The sequence below is a fragment of the Nannospalax galili genome, unplaced genomic scaffold (genome assembly GCF_000622305.1).
Source record: "Nannospalax galili isolate Female #2095 unplaced genomic scaffold, S.galili_v1.0 scaffold397, whole genome shotgun sequence".
Lineage (NCBI taxonomy): Eukaryota > Metazoa > Chordata > Mammalia > Rodentia > Spalacidae > Nannospalax > Nannospalax galili.
In genome coordinates, this window is record NW_008341879.1 from 583,769 (window position 1) to 589,509 (window position 5,741).

The 5,741-nt window shown below is 35.5% G+C and overlaps 1 pseudogene; it reads left to right on the plus strand.

The window, feature by feature from the left end:
- The first annotated feature begins 3,897 nt into the window (after nt 1-3,897).
- LOC103737754 lies at nt 3,898-5,213 on the plus strand (annotated as a pseudogene).
- Nucleotides 5,214-5,741: the final 528 nt, after the last annotated feature.

Below are 5,741 nucleotides of genomic sequence, written 5' to 3' on the forward strand. Positions count from 1 at the left end.
GCTTGGGCAAGGAATGCTTAAACTATATTTTGTGACCAACAGTTGGCTAGATATTTTTAAAATCTTAACAACAAAAGATAAAAATTGCAACAGAATAGCTTAGTATGGTTTGGTCTTACATCATCTTAGATCACATTGTTCCTAGGAAGCTATATTACTAAATGAGTAGAACCTCCACACAAGCCTCTTGCAGAGGACCCAGTTTCTATTCTCAGCACCCACATGGTGGCTAACAACACCCTGATGTCCTAGGGCATTGGATGACATGGGTGCACTTACATATATGCAGGAAATGCATTCATACACAAAAATTAAAAAAATACAATATCAAAAAAGGAAACAAGTTATCCAAAAGGATACATGGAATGAAAATTGACACAAGATCATCAGGGAAGAGTGTAAGGATATAAACAGAAAATTTGAGCTGCTAAAGTATAGTAAAAAATATTTGAGTAAATAATACCTGAAAAAATTTAAGTCTGAGGGACATCTGGATACAAATGCTTGACTGCATAAGACAACATATATGACAGAATGCCTAAAATTCTGGTGGTGGGGTATGGGGGGTAGGGAAGAGGGCATCCAAATTTGATTAAGATATATTATATGAAATGCACAAAAACTCATTAGAAATTTAATGTTTGATAGAAAGTATAAACCAAGCACAAGACATATAGATAAATTTTAAAACACAACATGACAAGATGTCTTAAAGTAAGTGTTAGGAGATACCTTTAAAAGAACTCCATGGAAAAGGACACATTAAGGATGAAAGAATGGAAGCAGGAGTGACAGCATAGTTCTTAGAAACATTGCCAGTGAGAGGTTAATGGAGAAGATAGCTAAAATACTGAAAGAAAGAAAATCTATCAGCTTCCAAAATAAAGCTGAAAGAAAATGTGAAAACAAAACAGCGAAACAATGAAACAATGAAATAGTGAAAACCCATGGCCAGTAGACCAACATACAAGAAATACAAAAGTCCTTCGGCATTAGAAGACAAACGAGATCAAATGAAAATCTGGTTTCATACAAATTAATGGACTAGATCAGATATGCCAAATACACGAGTTAATATAAATGAGTTTTCATATATAAAACTCTTCAAAAGATAATCGATTGTTAGTAAAAGTAAAATAGATGAAAAATACAATGGGCGTGAGAGCAAAAATGCAAATGCATGGTCATGAGGTTCATAGACAGTATATAAAGGGTTGTAATATTAATTTGAGGGAGAGAGATTAGGTGAAGATGCTTACTGCGAAACTATGTTATAGAAACTATGCTATACAAAACTCTCACATACATAAACCCAAAACAAATAGTTATAGCTAATAAATCAACAACAAAAGGTATTAAATGATCCCAAGGAATTCAGAGAAACTGAAAAGAATGAATAATCAACAAATCACTTAGAGTGAAAGGCAGTAAGGTGGTAGATTTGTATATAAACATATAAAAAGGCACATTAAAATTAAGTGAATGAACAGCCCTACTAAAAGACACAGATTTTCAGATGAAATAAAAATAGCTCAACTGTATACTGATTACAGGAAACCCACTTTAAATATGTAGACACAAAAGGGTTAAAAATGAAAGGATGAACAGAGGGATACTGTGCTAACACTAATCAAAATAAAGCTGATGGGAATTTTAAATGATATAACTCATTTGGAAAAGTTTTGAAGTTTCTTTTGAAAAAGCTAAATATACATCCACCATATGATCCAGACATTCCACTGTTGAGTATTTATGCAAGAGAATGAAAGCATATGTCTGTACAAAGACTGTTACATGAATATTCATAGCACCTATGTTTGCAATAGTCACAAAACCTGAATCACTCCAAATGTCCATCGATAGTTTAACAGTTAAATCAATTGTGGATTATTCATAAAATGAAATACTACACATCAACAAAAAGGAATGAGCTATTGATACACAGACAGTATAGCTGTGTACCATAATAATTATATTGAATGAAAGAAGCCAGACATAAGATTTCACTGACTATATGCAGCTGTATAAAATTTGCGAGTGTGAAAGAAGCATAAGGAGACCAGTGTTTGCCTGGAGATGGATGGAGAGGATAAAAGGGATAGAATAACATGAGGTGCAGAAAAGTCTTTGAGAGTGCTGGATTCATACATCTATTAACTTGATTATGGTAGATGGATTCAGATTCTTATGTCTAAAATTATAGCAGAGTACATCTTTGTTATGTAACTGTAGTTTATTATATATTATTATACCCAATAGAAAATAGGTATTATGTAAAATGTTTGAGAAAGTTGATTAAACAGATGCTACTATTATCAGGAAAGATTGAGAATCTAGCTGATGCTGAACATTATGAATTTAATGTTTGTACAAATTTATACAAATTTATGCTTTTAAAAACAATATTAGATGTTGGGGGCTGGAAGGATGGCTCAGAGGTTAAGAACACTGGTTGCTCTTGAAAAATACTTGGGTTCAATTCCCAGCACCCACATGGTGGCTAACAACCATCATTAACTCCAGTTCCAGGGGATCCGATGCCCTCTTCTGACTTCCATGGCCATTGCACAACATGGGTGCACCCAGCTACATGCAGGCAATACAAATATACATAAAAAATTAAATAAAATTTGAAAAATATATATTAGATGTTGAGTTACAGGAACAGAGACTGAAATTTTCAAAGGGCCAACTAGTTATTTTAAAACATTCACAACTTACTGTTAAAATAACAGCACCTACCATTGAGTGAGAAATTTGGGTCTCTGGGGATGAAATCAGTTATATGAGGTATAAAGAAATTCACTGAATGTTACCATGAAAGAGTTAATGTAGTAGAAAGTATCTCATTTCTGCCAGTGCTCAGGCACTTGAGAGACTCTGACTTAATATATTTTCAACTATCTTGATAACATTCTGTATTAATAAATGTCTTCTGATAACATACTTGCTCTACCAGCTCATTTCATATCTGCCTTGTACTTTTTAATAAACTGATTAGAGATGAGCCTAAAATGCTGAATAACAATGGAGGGAGAATTGTGTATTTAGTAGATCCCTTGACCTGCAGCACTGGAACATTAACTTTCAAATAAAACTTACCTCCCCCAAATCCCGTTTAATTGTTCTTAGTCCTGCTACTTGCATTGTTCATGTGTATAGCACCTTGCAATCCTAGTACGAAGTGTTCTGCAATAGTAGACTTGCTATGAGCTCTGCCTCTTCCAGCAATGTTGATAGACTATAACTCAAACCTACCAGATGGCTGACTATAATCAAAGAATAATGTAACAGAAAAAGATTAATCCTTATTTTTTGAATATGATGTTAAGCTTTGGAAAACCTGTTTTTGGTTAAGCCCAGTGAATGATTTATGATACCCTAAGCATAAAAAATAGTGTTGTGAAGTTTGAGCTATGTGTCTAGATATATCTGTATTCACTGTCATACAAATCTCAGAATATGATCTCAACTCCTCCTGTAATATGTCCATCTTTATGTGCATAACTGAAAATAAGTAAATAATAAGCTTTCACAATGAAAGCCTTCCTTGATCCTATTAATGTGGCAGTATCAGGCTTTAATAATTTTGCACATCATTCTTAACATTATTGTACCTGAGATTTCTTGATCTTGTATCCTCTGTGAGAACTTGTGAGCAGGAACTGGGTTTTTCATTCTTCCACTCACAGAAATAGAGAACCACGAATTTGTTCAATTAACAAGCAACTAAATTTGGAATCACAGTATCTAGTAATTCCAGTCATCCTCAATGTCTTTCAGTATTAAATAGCATCATTAATGATAGGTCTAATGGAAATGCAGCAAGATGTAAATTTGGGTCGTTTCTTTTCAATTTTTTAAATTGAAACTGCACCCGGCCTGGTTGTGGAGGGGATGTTTGTCAGTGGGTGATCTGCTGCTGCTGAGGAGAGGAGCATCAACTACAGCACCATGGGACACTGAAGTGATGAAAATTTTTTCGTTTACAAAATAGCTCAACCAGAGAACCTTGAAGGCTATGTGGGATTTGCCAAGCTCCCAAATCAAGTGTACAGAAAAATCGGTGAAAAGAGGGCTTGTCTTCACATTTATGGCAGTAGGTGATTCTGGACTGGGAAAGTCAACATTAATCAACTCATTATTCCTCTGTATTCTCCAGAGTATCCAGGTCCCTCCCATAGAATCAAAAAGATTGTGCAGGTGGAGCAATCCAAAGTTTTAATCAAAGACGGTGGCATTCAGTTGCTGCTCACAGTAGTTGACACCCCAGGATTTGGAGATGCAAATTTAGTGATAACTAAATTTGAGGATTACTTAAAGGCAGAATCTCTCCAGTGAACAGGAGTGAACAAGCACCAGACGCCTGATAACAGGGTGCAGTGTTGTTTATACTTCACTGTTCCTTTAGGACATGGACTTAAACCTTTGCATATTAAGTTTATGAAATATTTGCATGAAAAGTGAGTACCATGCCACTAATTGCCAAATCAGACACATTCATGCCAGAGGAATGCCAACAGTTTAAAAACAGATAATAATAAAGTAAATCCAAGAGCATAAAATTAAAATATATGAATTTCCAGAAAGAGATCATGAAGAAGAAAATAAGCTGATTAAAAAGATAAAGGATCATTTACGTCTTGCTGTGGTAGGCAGTAATACTATCATCGAAGTCAATGACAAAAGGGTCAAAGGAAGGCAGTATCTTTGGGGTGTGGCTGAAGCTGAAAATGGTGAACATTATGATTCTACAGTTCTAAGAAATATGTTGATAAGAACACATATGCAAGACTTGAACGATGTTACTAATAATGTACACTATGAGAACTACGGAAGCAGTAAACGAGCAGCTGTGACTTACAATGGAGTATATAAGACCAAGAATAAAGGGCAGCTTACTAGGAGCCCTCTGGCACAAATGGCAGAAGAAAGAAGGGAGCATGTGCCCAGAGGAGGAAGATGGAGATGGAACTGGTGTTTGAGATGAAAGTCAAAGAAAAAGTTTAAAAACTCAAGGACTCTGAAGCTGAGCTCCAACTGCTCCATGCACAAATGAAAAAGAATTTGGAAGCACATAACAAATAATTAGAGGGGAAATGTCAGCACTCTGAGGAGGAGAAAGCATAGCGGGAAGCTCACAGCTTATTTTAGAACAGCAGAACTCACCAAGAAACTTGGAAAAGGACAAGAGGAAAGGCAAGATCTTTTAAACTCTATTGATCATCAGTTATGTATTAGTTTCCAGTATGCCACCTTGGGCATCAATCAGTGTTTGTTGTATCTGTTTTAACCAATTTGCACCAATTTTATCCATAGTGATGAATTTAACAGCATGACAAAAATTATTTTTTGTTATTATTCTTGATGGAGATTAAGGTGCCTTGAATTATCTGGGGTGTTGTGTACTTAGAAATTAACAGCTCTAAATACCCTTCTACATGTTCTTTTCCTTCTTTTTTAAATTAAAAAGATGTCAGCCGGGTGTGGTGGCACACGCCTTTAATCCCAGCACTTGGGAGGCAGAGGCAGGAGGATCTCTGTGAGTTCAAGGCCAGCCTGGTCTACATAGTGAGTTCCAGGACAGCTGAGGCTACAGGGAGACCCTGTCTCAAAAAAGACCGAAAAAAAAGATGTCTTCAGTTTAACGCAAGAAAATATTTTAGTGTTGTACAGTGATGTTCTGGTGGTTTGAATATTTATGCAATATTCCAAAATAAAAGGACCCTGGAAGGTTTTCA